Source organism: Rhinolophus hipposideros (assembly GCF_964194185.1).
Source record: "Rhinolophus hipposideros genome assembly, chromosome: 12".
NCBI lineage: Eukaryota > Metazoa > Chordata > Mammalia > Chiroptera > Rhinolophidae > Rhinolophus > Rhinolophus hipposideros.
Genome location: NC_138058.1, coordinates 42,372,247 through 42,386,391, shown reverse-complemented (window position 1 = coordinate 42,386,391; position 14,145 = coordinate 42,372,247). Strand labels below are relative to the sequence as shown.

At 36.3% G+C, this 14,145-nt stretch overlaps 1 protein-coding gene across 12 annotated transcripts in view; it reads right to left on the bottom strand.

The window, feature by feature from the left end:
- The window catches only part of NRXN1 (neurexin 1), a 1,108,907-nt gene that overhangs the window by 458,447 nt on the left and 636,315 nt on the right, over nt 1–14,145 (bottom strand). The gene's annotated exons all lie outside the window — the stretch shown is intronic.

The window sequence follows — 14,145 nt, the reverse complement described above, 5'->3', positions numbered from 1 at the left end:
GCAAATATGTGCATGACTATTTTCAGGACTGATTTGAGGTCATAATGGATTCTAAAAAGCACAACTGAAACAGAGAATAAGCTTGATTATTCTACTCTCTGTTTTTATATTTTTCACCTAGATTTAAAAGGGTTGAGTTTTTAGAGGATCTCAGTCATTTTTTCAAATGACTAGTATATGTGAATTCAAGGATAGACAGAAAGGCTGCTCCTATGTCTTGTATAGAACTGGGATGACACAGGAAACGGTCTGGAAGGAAATGTTTTCAATTATTAAGCATGACCGCCTCTCATGGTAGAAAGGTTTATTTGCATTTTATTTTTCCATGTTTTGCTCAATATTTTCAAAATTTTCTAGTGATGCTTTCCAGTAATGTTAGAGAATACATTTTTCCTAATCCTGTATTCACATATTCATCTAATCCATAATGTAGGATTTTACTTTCTCTTCCCCACTTCTCTCTATGCCTTTCAAAACTGGAAAACTTGGCAAAAAGAATTAGGCATGCTCTACTCAGTTCCATGCTTCTTCCTCTTGGGGGAGCTTCTCGCAGGTAGTACAGATCCCTCTGCTTTTTCAAAGGCTCTGCTCCACAGGTGCCCCGTGCTAAGTGCTGGTCACTCATGTGCCTGAGGACCAGGCTTGCCTAACCAGTGGTTTAGTTAGCAGGTTCATGTGGCTCTCATAACCAAGTCCTATTGTCCAAGTTGGTCTTTATTGAGGTGTTCTGGATTTTTTTTTAACTTTTTAAAATTTATTTTAAGTGTGTTTTTCCAGGACCCATCAGCTCCAAGTCAAGTAGTTGTTTCAATCTAGTTGTGGAGGGCGCAGCTCACAGTGGCCCATGTGGGGATCGAACCAGCAAACTTTTTGTTAAGAGCACCGCTCTCTAACCAACTGAGCTAACCAGCCGCCCCTAGGTGTTCTTGAAAAATCCTTGTATCCTACAAAAACCTACACCCCTCCAAATCTATGCAACTACGGAACCAGAGTACTTGCAAAGATAATAATCAGCCTAATAAAAAATACAATCACTGAAAGACAATTCATTTTTAATAAATAAATATTCCATTAATAGGTTTTTAGTTAAAATTGAAACATGAATATTGCTTGATGGATGGGAGTCGGCAAAAAAAATGAGGATCCTACGCTGCAGACACATGAGCAAAATGCACACACATCAGGGAGAAAAGTACAATCAACACCGGTCGACCACAGCTCATGACCTAACTGTACCCCGAGAAAGAACATGCGCTGGCAGGGCAGCTGTGTATGTATTTGGCTGGTCACTGCTAGTTGTTTTCACCTATCTGCACACTTCACATGCAGCTACTGTTACTTGCTGCTGTAAAATGTTAACATGCCAGGGAAAATCACAGAGAAAGTATGCAGTGTGACTCTCCTTTACACTGACATATTTCCTATGTTCAAAGCATGTATGCTTTCCCATGTTACTACAGAAACGGGACATATCACAGAACAGATTCAACCACAGACAGCATTTGTTTTTACATCATGCACCTCCCCCTTTTTAATTCTTTAGATTGCTTAATTCCTTTAATTGTTTCAAGTCCTGGAAGAAAAAAAGGGTGCTATTTGGGGGGTTGGGGAAGGGCTCAGAAACCGATGGTGTATATAAATGTTATAAAGTGGGATATATTTAAAAATACTTAGATTTCTTGTGGTAATGGACATGAAAAAGCAAAACACGGGTAAAGCTTAAATAACTAAATTTCACATGAAATTTGGTAAAATGTTCATATGAATGAGTTTTATTCTGCTAAAATGGGAATCCTTTTTTTAATCTATTTTTTTAGATGGAAAGGCCTACTGCATTAAAATTATAATGTTTACATTTGAATCAAATATTTATATTGATGGTGGTTTGAAAAATCACTGCTGAAGAGGGGAAAAAAATAATAACTGCAGAAGAGTCATAAAATGAGATTCTAGCTTCTTCCTGGAACTAGACATGTGGCCTTTGGCAAACAATATGAAAACTTTTTCACCAGTGAGGCAGGGGAGAGAAGTGGCATGAGTGGCACATAAAACAAAAATCTCTAAGATTATTTTTAGCTTAACAAGTTTGATTATTCCATTCCTTCTATAGCATGATGCATGGGACCCCGATGGGACACTGGACTAGATGAAAGGCAGCTGGGTCCCTACCTGGCAATCCTTTAATTGGTCCTCTCTAATGACAGACAGAAAGCAAAGGGAAGGATGGATCAATTCTTCCATATTAATACCACCTCGGGATGGGCGAGTTCTCCTAATGGCCTATGGTTGGCATTTGATTTCCTTATAAAAAATTTTCATTTAAAAGAGACAAAACACAAACAGAGAGATTTTTCCAACCTCCCTTCCTGATATATCAACCTCTTACTGTTTTACTCAAAGCTGGGGAAAACCATGCAAACTAGCTAGAGCCTTTTCGCTTCTTGGAGACACTAGATCAGGTTATTTGCTTCCAAGAAGGTGATTCTCTTCCCTGTTGGCTTTGGAGTGAGGGAGGGGGGAAGAATCCCTGAGAGTGAACTGTAGGTTTGACACAAGAAGCTGCTCAACCTTGGACCTGCCTAGAACAGCAGTCTTTCATTCTGATTGGATCTGTGGAAAATAATAACCCTGAGAAACTCAGACAAGCATTGATTATCTTCCTTTATCTATTGCTCTGTTTGGAAAATAAAATTAATCTGTAGCGGAGGAGAAGTAAGCACAACCAGAATTTGCTGCAGGTACCAAGGAATCAAAGTTGCAAAGCCTTTATATTTAAGTTTTTTTCATAATCTAATGTACTACATCTACATTACTACATTACTACATTTACTACATCTAATTTACTACATTAATTAAAAAGTATGGGTACAAGAGAAACTATTTTTATGGAAGGTGATACTGCTATATCAGCCACAATTTCTTCCACAGCTTTTTTTTATTAAGACAAACAAAATAAAACAAAAAAAACTATACTTAAATGATAAAGTATGATGAACTGTTTCCAATGATGACCATCAGATGCCAGTCTAATAAATGTGAATAAGGACCTAGTGAAAACACGAAATAGGGTGGGGTAAAATACAAACCTTAGAACCCTAAACAGCAAGAAGCAAAGCTGAATTTTTGTGATCCCACAGCGCCCCCTGCTGGGTGATCTTGAATGTAGTGTCTTTCAGATTGTAAACTGACCTCCTTGGGGCTGGCCACAGAAAAGCAGCTTTGCATTTTGAACAAAAGGCACTTTAGAGAAAGAAATGTGTGCATATTATTTTCATCTATTATTTCTTTTTACATATGCATGCTTGTGAGTGGGAGGAGAGTGGGTAGGACTGGGTCCTGCAGGAAGAATCCCAGACCCCATCAGAACTAGGCCCAGTCCTGGCTCCTCTACATCATTATGTGATCTTGCTGGAAGCTCTTTAAGCCTCAGCTCCTCATCTGTAAAATGCAAATAACAATAACTCATTCATTTACTGCCCAGGGCTATTGCACAAATGAGATTACACATGAGAAAGAGCATTTTAAATGCTATCGCACTAAGTAAGACTAAGTATGAAATGCAAGGAAGGGGGTGGGGGTGGGGTATTTCCTTCAACAACTAAACTAACTTTCCTGAGAGTCAGAAGGTGCTCCAGGGTGGACACACCAGGCATTGCTGCTGAGTCAGCAGACGTTCAAATCCCCGCGTCAGCACTTGGTTTCCAAGGACTCGCTCAGAGAGCTTTGACATCCACACCTGTGGCTCAGATTCTTCATATTTCAAAGAATATAGTGTATGCTTAAAGAGGCCACACTACTGGTTGATGACGAGAGTACTGGTCCATTCCACTACTGGATGGAAACAGGGATAAAGGAGATGAAGACAACTTCCTGGTTATTTTGTAACCATTGATGTCTGGTTCTCAGAAATATAGAACCTCAGACTTCACCTCAGACCTACTGAGTCAGAATCATCATTTTTAGCAAGCTCCCCAGGTAAGTACTACACACGTTCAAGTTTAAGAAACTCCACGCTAGATATTTAGGCTATAAACTCTCTTTGCCTACGTATGAGTTGATATCTAGTAAGCATATACAGAATAGCATTCTTGATTTGGTCTTATTTTAACAATACATGGACAACTACTTGTAAAAATGAAATTGGGAAAATAAACTGTGGCTGAGGATAATTAATGTTCGTGAGCCTCAAAAGAAACTATAATAAAATGACTTTTCCAAATAGAATATTGTATAATATTACTTTGAAATTTTTGTTGCTGCTATTGCTTTTTAATACTATTTTTAAGGTAATTCTATGTACTGGCTATAAATACATGTGTACTTTATATTTGCTCGTATTACTGATAGAATTTTAAAACGCAAATTATGTACTGAGAAGAGATTTTAGAAAGTAGACTCGTTTAATCAGATTTTTGAAGCATCTAATAAGGCTGTAATTTTCATTAAAATTCTAATCCACCCAATCATAAGATGTTCTGGGTGGCTGGAAACAGACCATTGTACTAGTGACAAACAGGGCCAGAGTTCTTTAGGCAGTTTTAAAGTGAACCAAACTTGGAAGATGAGTTGATAGGTGTAAGGAATCCATTCTCTTTTTACATCCTCCCCATGTCCCATGTGCCACTCTCCTATCCCCACCCTCCACAATTTGCTATGCCTTCTTCTTTTGGGTGTTTTATACCATAGCTGTGTTCTATGTATATCAAAGGTTGTAAGGGCAATGGTTCACCTAGGATAGTACCTGTATAACTAGCTCTTGCTCTAAAATCATCTATTCCTCTCTTTTTCGTACCCTGGTCACAGGTGAGGAAAGCCGTCTGATTAAACCCATGCACAGTAAGGTGCGTAGACTCTAACAGTCTTTTTGATCTCCCTGTGGAGGCCCACTGAGAAGAATTCATACACCTAAGTGAAAAGCTCACCAGTAGAACTTCGTGCAATTTAAGAAGTAAAGAGTTTTAGGTTTTGCTGTGGTAGACATTGCAGTATTCAGGTACCTTCTTGGGTCCATTGAGCCTGTCCAATCTTATATAGCTTATTTTCTACCTATATGTAGGCTCTAGCTATGCAGGTAATATCCATGGTAATATCCATATTAGACTTCTTTGTGGAACAGTAGAAACCCCTAAAATTGTGGATTTAAGAATTTGTGTCATTTCTTCTAAATCCTCCATTGAAAACATATTTAAGAAAACGTATCCAGGCTCTGAAGTTGGATATGGAGGATAGGGCAAAGTCCTGAGGAGGGGATCTTAGATGTGGAGAAATCTGGGTGCCTGTTCTATGGGTGGGAGGCTCTTTAGTCCGGGAAAGGGACCTTGACTGTTCACTTCACTGAACAGAGCCCAACACAGACACAGCAGCGTCTCTCTCTGGCTCTTCATACTGACACTCTTCCCTTACCAAAAGCGCTGTTTCCAGATACTCTTGTCAAATCTTCTGGTCTAGAATATCCTCCTCTTCCCCTATCTTACTATGCCAAGAGGGGAGCTTTAAGGAAAAAAAAAAAAAAAAAGACAGGATGTGTCTGATATTTTCAATCCCTACATTTTTCACAAATCTTCAAAGTAGATACTTATATCTGGACTCAAACACAAGACAGATGTGGGGTTGAGTGGCTTCCATTTAAACTAAGATCTTGGGAATCTCTCCACTTGTACACTTACAAATAGATATTCATTGACACAGAAGTTTCCTTGTTGATGTTTAATGGAGACGTAGGCTCAGTAAGTGTGGCTGCCAGACACAGGAAGTGAAGGACAGTATGGAAAAGACAATGCCATTGCAAACAATGGTATCCCTTCAGTTTAAATGCTATATTTGACACAGACACTGGCAAACTCCTAGAAATGGAAAGAAAACTAAATGTTTTAAGGGAAACATGAAATTTTAGAGACACTGGCATTTGCTTAGTGTATAGGAAACAATGAAAAGAAAAACATCAAAATGCCTTTCCATTGAGTAAAAGTAATTCACATATTGGTCAGACCCTGCTTTGGGGACTGAAGCAAATTTTCCATTTTCTATCTTCCTTCTTTCTTCAGTGTCTTTCTTACTTTTTCTTCTATCCCCTGGGACAATATAGCAAATTGAAGCAAATTTTCCATTTTCTATCTTCCTTCTTTCTTCAGTGTCTTTCTTACTTTTTCTTCTATCCCCTGGGAAGCAAACTAAATTGGGAACCTGAAGACCTATTTCGGGCTCTTGTTGACTCCTGAATCATATGACTTAAACTCAGTGCTTTAATTTCCCGAGAAATTATTCACATTTACATGATAGAAATATTATTCTCCAAATAATAATGATAGAAAAAATAATAATAGCTAACTCCTAATAGGTCCTTACCATTTGTCAATCATTTTTCAAGGTGCTTTGTGTATGTCAATTCATTTAATCTTCACAAAACCCTGCATGTTAAGTAATGTAATTATCACTGTTTCACAGATGAGGAAACTGAGGCACAGACTGATAAATCACTTACTCAAGACCATGCAACTGGTATGTGATGGAGTCAGGCTGTGAGTTTAAGCAGTCACGCTCCAGAGCCTATAATTTTTCATGTTAATTCTCCTCTAATACCTTCTCAATCCATAATTTTCATTTGACATCATATTTTCCCAATGTTTTCTGCTTTTATAAAATCTTAAAACCTCTGGCAATGTCTTTACATAATGGTATAATGTCTATTAGGAGGAGAGATGATGGGAAAACAACCATAAAAGAGGATGGAACTTTCAAGAGAAGACCGAGTCATAAATGTGGTCTACTAAATAAAGGAAGAAACAAAGAAAAAAAAAATGCTTACCTCTTGTGAATGGGGAACATACTTTTAAAGTCTGTATGGATCTTTTGTTAAAATTCCAAGAAAATGTTAAATAAAAATGATTTTGATGTTTTTGTTGTTGTTGTTGTTGTTGTTTTTTATAAAGTGCTGTTCCTTATCTCTTGGGAATTTTGATGAGAGCACCCAAATCCTACCCTCCTTTAATAATCTCTATTTTTGGATGAGTAACTCTATCTTTGCATAGAATTTTGTTTGTCAAAAGGATCCTTCATAGCTATGTCTCGCTAGATGTAGAGTAAGGCTTGAGTGGAGAGGCAGGAAAGGGAACTTCCATTCATTACAAACTAATGACATACCAGGTATTAGTTATGTCCACGTGCATAACTAATAATATTGGATTTAACATTTCCATTTAATACAGAGAAAGATTGCATAACCTTTTTCCTCCAGTTCTTATCCGATAACTATTTCTGTCCCATGTACCTTGAAACCATTAGCTAAAGAAAGGATCTATTTGGTGGTGCTGGTACACCAACCAGGCTATAAATCTAATCCTCAAATATATTTTTAACCCACGTAGTATTCGTTTTTCACAATGAAATGTGTTAAGTTCAATTTGTGGTTTGACTGATCATTCTGGGATACAGGAAGACCTCAACTCACAACCATGAGAACTTAAAACACTGACTCCAGTGCCTACATCCATCACTCCTGGAGTCATCAGAATGAAAAGGGAGGTCGTTTTCTGCAGATACTATGATTAGTGTATATATCTTTTAAAAATAATTAAATTTCCTATTTTTAAATGATTACACTCCCAGAGTCTCAAAATCCTAAATTGTCAAATGATAGGAAAAACTCAATTGTTTCTATAATTTCCCCCATCTCTATAAACTTTTAAAAACATGCATAACATTTTCTTTCTTTGCTCCAAGATATTTTTAAAGGTTTTATAAGTTAGTCTCCTTTAAACATTTCTGACATCGACCTGCCATTTATCTGTTCAGAAATATATAATGACTTCTCACAGGAAATGATACCATTATCCCCTCTGCATACCTAAACTAAATTATCCAACCTTCAAGACACAAATAAAATTCTGTCCCAACTCACTGTCTTCAACCTCTGAAAGACCGTAGCCTTTGTTCTCTGTCCACAGCTTGTGCTTCATCATGTTCTCATTTCATTATTTCCTCACTCTTTTTATGGTTGTCTTTTTCATCTAATTAAATAATATGCTGAATAAAAACAATGGACTCGATACATACTTGTCCTTCACATACTCATTCAATAAATGTTTTCTATGTGTACTGTCTACATGTCAATGTAGGAAACGTAAAAATAAATAGGATACAATCTCAAGCCTCAGAGATCTTACCATCTAGAATGGAAAAGTCTCGACATGAAAAGGGTATAGATCAGGTAAAATATGTCCAATGGCCACTGTGAAGAACACAAATTAGAGTGCACAATATATTAATACAAGCATTCCCAAGCAATGATGAGAACCTGGCTGAGGTTATGCTTGACACAAGATCACACTAATAAAGAATATTGCGCACTTATCATGTACACAAATGTGTAACTTTATTTAGTCCTCACCACAACTCTAGGCACTGTTTACATCTTCATTTTATTAGTTATGCACATGGACATAACTAATAGAAATGCAGCTGAGGAGACAAGTGTTTGTTCAAGGTCATAGAGTATCTGCAGGAGAGCTAGGGCTAGATGGAGCAGTCTGGCTCTACACGGGCTCCAACCATTCTATCATACTTCCTCTCTGGCGTAGCTGGTGTTCTTTAAATGCATGTGGAATGAATCAGATTCAAAAATGTGCATCAACATGAAAATATACTCTTCAATAGACTTCAAAGTCCATGGTTCCCTAATTTTGGGACAAACGTAGATTGTCTGTGTGTGTCTGTGTGTGTGTGTGTGTGTTTGTGTGAAAATAATTTACAGTCTCTATTGCACTTCTTTTTGTCCCCCTCCCTTCCTAATAACCAAAATGTAGAAATGCTTTATGCCACTTCAAGAGAAGGGTTGGACACCTTGTCACCCATCTCTGTTTTGATCTCTATCTCTCTATGTTTATATTTATATATTTTTAAACTGATTGTACACTTTCAGAACATTATGCAAAGAATGTGAAGGCTAAACTGAAATGAATGACAGAAAAACGGAGGGCAGGAAAAAATATTTTCACATGTGGCGATTTTCGGAGTGGCTTTCTGGTTCATCTTTGTTGTTTGGGGTGGGGGGTGATTACGGTCGTGCTGGCATCTGATCATGCCAAAGCCAAAAAGGCAGCTTTCCCCTTGATTTTTTCTCCTATATAACTCCATGTGGCCCAAAATGCTTAACTCTCCCTGCCAAATGCTGTAAAAATCTGTCTTTTGATCTCACAGATGGAAAAGACTTATTCACTCATGAAGCTCATCCCCTCACCCTCCTCTGGAGAGAAGCAACTCACTAACTTGCCCCGTTGTTAGTGTTTCAGGGCCTTATTCATATTCTGACCAATCCTGCTCATCCTCTTTTACCCTATAATTTCCTCAGCCGATGACAACACAACAGAACAAAATCTCACTTTCTGTGTGGCTCCTGATGGTCTTGGGACTAAGCCTTTCATAATACATACATACATATATACATATATACATATATATGTACATATATATGTATATATATATACACACACATATATATGTACATATATATGTGTATATACATATATACACATATATATATACACATATACATATATATTTTTTTTAATTTTTTTTTTTTTGCTGTGTCTCAGGCAGTGTCACAGGGTAGGAGGAAATGGCCATTTCTATCTCTTGGTCATAACTAGGCCTTCCGTTCACAAACAGTAAGAATAAAGAGGTATAAATGTATACATAAGCATTCTCTTCTTTCATCGAGACAGCATCATCTGGACCAGTTTAAACCTTCCAAATAATACTTAACTACCCTTGACCTGAGCGTTTTAAATAACACTGGCCTTGGAATAAGAAACCTAAGTTTTGATTTTAGCTCTGCTACCACCGACTTATTTGGTTTTCCAGATTTTAGCTTCCCAGTTGACGAAATTTTAAATTCACTCCAATAGTCGCATGTAAGACTATTTTGTGAGACAAAATATTTTGTGAGACAAAATATTTTGTGAGACAAAATTATGTTATCTGAGAGCTACAATTAGGCAATTCCTTAAAATGGAAAATTCTGTTTTATCATTACTCTTACATTCAAAAATATTAATGGTCCCTTCATTCGTTACAGGACAAAGTCAGAGTCCCCAGCCGTTATTTCCAATTCTCACTCCAATCTTAGCTTCAAATGCCCATCCAACCTCCTCTTGACATTCCCTCCATGATCCCTTTCCCCCCAAGACATCGATCTCTTTGTCCTATGTTCTTCCCCTTAGGACCTGGCCTGGAACTTCCCTTCTTTCCATCCTCCCTGCTCCCCTACGCATAGGCAAGTGTCCAGGCACATCACAACTGTACTCTCTGATTTAAGAAGCAATATTTAAGGACTCTGCCAGGCACGGAGGCTAGAACAGGAAAAGCTATCATATCTCTCCAAATTACTCTCTTTCCAGCCAGCACCTAATAGAACTTTAAGGTCTAGCTAGAATTCACCTCCTCCCCAAAGCTTCCCCTGCTCTCTGGCCTATGATGCTGTTCTCCTCTTCTGCATTCCTATTGTTTTTATTTTCTAAAACACACATGTGATACTTGTCATATCCTACCATCTATTATGAGCTATTTTAATATCTGGAAGCAGGAACTATTTACACACTCCTTCTTCTCTCACAAAGGCCAACACCGTGTATGGTATATACTCAGTAAAATGAATGAATGAATGAATGAATGAATGAATGAATGAACAAATGAATGAATAAATGAAAGACAGAAAGAAAGAGAGAAAGAGAGAGAGAGAGTAAAGGAAGGAAGGAAGGAAGGAAAGAAGGAAGGAAGGAAGGAAGGAAGGAAGGAAGGAAGGAAGGAAGGAAGGAAGGAAGGAAGGAAGGAAGGAAAAAAGAACTAGAGTGGAATTTTCACTGCTGCCCTTTGGTAAAACTCCCATGCTAACTTACAAACATTTCAGAAAGGACCTATTAGAAGGGAATAACAAGAAGGAAACTGTTCTAGACAGGCCTATTGATCTTGCCAAAGAGAGATGTAGAACATAAGAGGCATAGCCTATGGATCTGCAGAGAAAGGCCACTTTTCTTCAGGGCCTCTCCCACTTTGAAGAGAAACCACAGTGCACCTTCCTTGCATTATCATTCTGCTCTAGGTCTCTGAATCAAAAGAGAACGTAATGAGTTCCTGGCTTAATAAATGATTTAGAATACTGATTTAAGTGCTTGCACTGTGTTAAGTTATACCTACACTAAAAGACAACCATTTGCAGTTGTCCCTTTATGGAAACTGAATTCAAATATATATTTGAGATTTTTTTTAAAAGATGCTTAGAAAGACACACCTTCACTCCTCATTTAGAGATATGTATTCATACACATATGTAATTATAAAGGATTGTATGCCAGGCCAGCTACCAATGACTGCAAAAACATTTAGTTTATGGCCATCATATCTTTAATTTAAAAATGAAAAAAATAAACAAACAAGATTTTTAAATTAGTTATTGTAATAGAGTATACACACACACACAGACACACACATACACACACATATATATATATACACATATTTTACTATTTATAAAATCCTGTTTACTTATTTTGGAAACATTAAAATATCTGTTTTTGCTGAAGACATTTTTATGGTAAGCCAAGAATTTGATCTTACTGTAGTAATTATAAAAATTACAATATTACTAACAATGATAAAAGAACACTGTCTGACTTTTCAAAAACATAAAAATGGTCAGGAATGCAGATATGTGAAATATATACCTTTTTTTCTGTAAGTACTTCATTGAAAGAACAGTTTTTTGTTTTTTGTTTTTTTTTACAAACAAGGCATAAAATATACAAAAATTCTTGAGTATTGTCCATCTTTCATTGGAAAAAAAATGTTAAGTGTTTGGACAATGCTTTCTTTACCTTTTGATTTATATTATTAAATTATAATTGCTTTATAAAAGGATAGCAAGTCCTTCAGAAAACAATTAAATGGCTTGCCAAAAAAGAAAAATTCAATGTATACCACTGCCATTTCACAAACAGCCATTTCAAAGGTTATACAATCTTTAAATTGCATTTGTTATTTCAGTAAATGCTATTTTTAAAATGTATTCATTATATAACATGCATGTTAATGACACCACGTATATCGATAAACTATAAAAGCTGTGAAGACAGCCTATGTTGAACTTAGGCAAAATGCATACAAAACCTATTAAATTCAGAAATATGTATATACCAGAAATGATCTGCATAACACATTATTGTTAATCCTTCCCACCACTTCATCACGAAAAGTGGAGCAGATGCATTAAACATGGTTCTCCATGAAGGAGCAACAGACAGTGACACGGAACAGAGTGACAGATAGCAACACCCTTCTAGAAGCAGGGAGTGTGCACTGAACTTTAGTATTTCTTAAAGTTAAAAAATAACACAATATTAAATGTAGGTCTATAATATCCATATATTTGTATAAAATCCAAATAACAAGAAAGTTCACATTAAATAAATTTAAAAGCTAAACTTATTTCTATCTCTACAGATTAATCTACTTTCCTGTTCACAGAACTCATTTCTATGTACTTTAGTACCCAGAATTCAGAGTTTACTCTGCATGTCCAACTAATCAATGTAAGATATGATTTTTTACATGGTTCACATAGAACGCAATCATTGCATTTTCACTTCACTCGATTGACGAAGGGCATTATGGATTGGTTGACACAAGATGTTTCATAATGTGACTCTCAGAAGTTGTGATGAAGATATCATTTGCTGCAACGTGACTCGCATGCACTACAAAGGTTCTGTGAAGCGGGGATAATGATGTGAATTGATTCTTCACATCCATAGCATGTTAGCCTATAGTCTCACGACAGGCATGTGGGATGTTAGACATAGGGATGTGTCATCTGTTATTTACATTTGTTTTAATGACAAGATTTTACAAATTCTGGCATAAAATTAGCTAGTGCATGAAAACATGTAAGTCTCTCTAACTATACTGAGCTATATAACTTCATCATAAGTAATCATAAATATTGACTCCAAGACCAATATTTTGTCACTCATAGTTAGATTGCATATTTTGCATTCATTTAAAAAGATCTCATGACACATAGTTCCTCATAATGTGATTTGCCTAATTACCTAAAGAAAAAGGGACAAAATCTGTAGGAGTTTGTTAGTTTCATCACCATGAATGACTTTCCAATTCTCTATTCCTATTTTTATGAGCAATTGTTAGTTACCCAACAATATTAAAAATAAAACTTGAAATGTATAGTAAATAAACATTGTTTAAAATACCTCTTTCTGTGATAAGAATAAAGGAAAAATAGAAGGGATAGAGAATTGAAAGACTTCAGATGGCACAAATCTGAGTCAGACACCTATAGGCCAATCACAAGTAAGTTCACTTATTCTTTCAGGATTTTACTACACAGCTCATGATAATTATTTTTCCTCTCTTTTATGAGAAAAAAATAGTATAATGTTTTATTAGTAAAATATGTGTGCACCTTTCTCAGAAAGCTACATTTGGCATTTATTGCAATAAATTTATAACACTTATTAAGATTCATTTTGTAACCCGGAGTAAGATTTTTACTGATATACCCCCTCATGCAAGGGAAGTAAGAAAAAAATAAACATGTGGGATTACATCAAACTACAAAGTTTTTTTCACAACAAAGGAAACCATCAATAAAACAAAAAGGGATCCTACTGAATGGGAAAAGGTATTTGTCAATGATATATCTGATAAGGGGTTAAATATCCCAAATTTACAAAAAACTCACTCAACTCAACTCCAAAAAAACCAAACAACTCAATTAAAAAAAAAGGGCAGAGGACATGAAGAGATATTTTTCTAAAATGGACATACAGATGGCAAACAGACATATGAAAAAAGGCTCAACTTCACTAACCATCAAAGAAATGCAAATAAAAACCACAATGAGATACCACCTCACCCCAGTTAAAATGGCTATTATCAATAAATCAACAAACAACAAGAGAAAAGGGAACCCTTGTGCCCTGTTAGTGGGATTGCAGATTAGTGCAGCCACTATGGAAACCAGTATGGAGGTATCTCAAAAATTTGAAAATTGAACTACCTTATCATCCAGCAATTCCACTCCTAGGTATCTATCTGGAGAAGTCCAAAACTCTAATTCAAAAAAAAAATATTTAT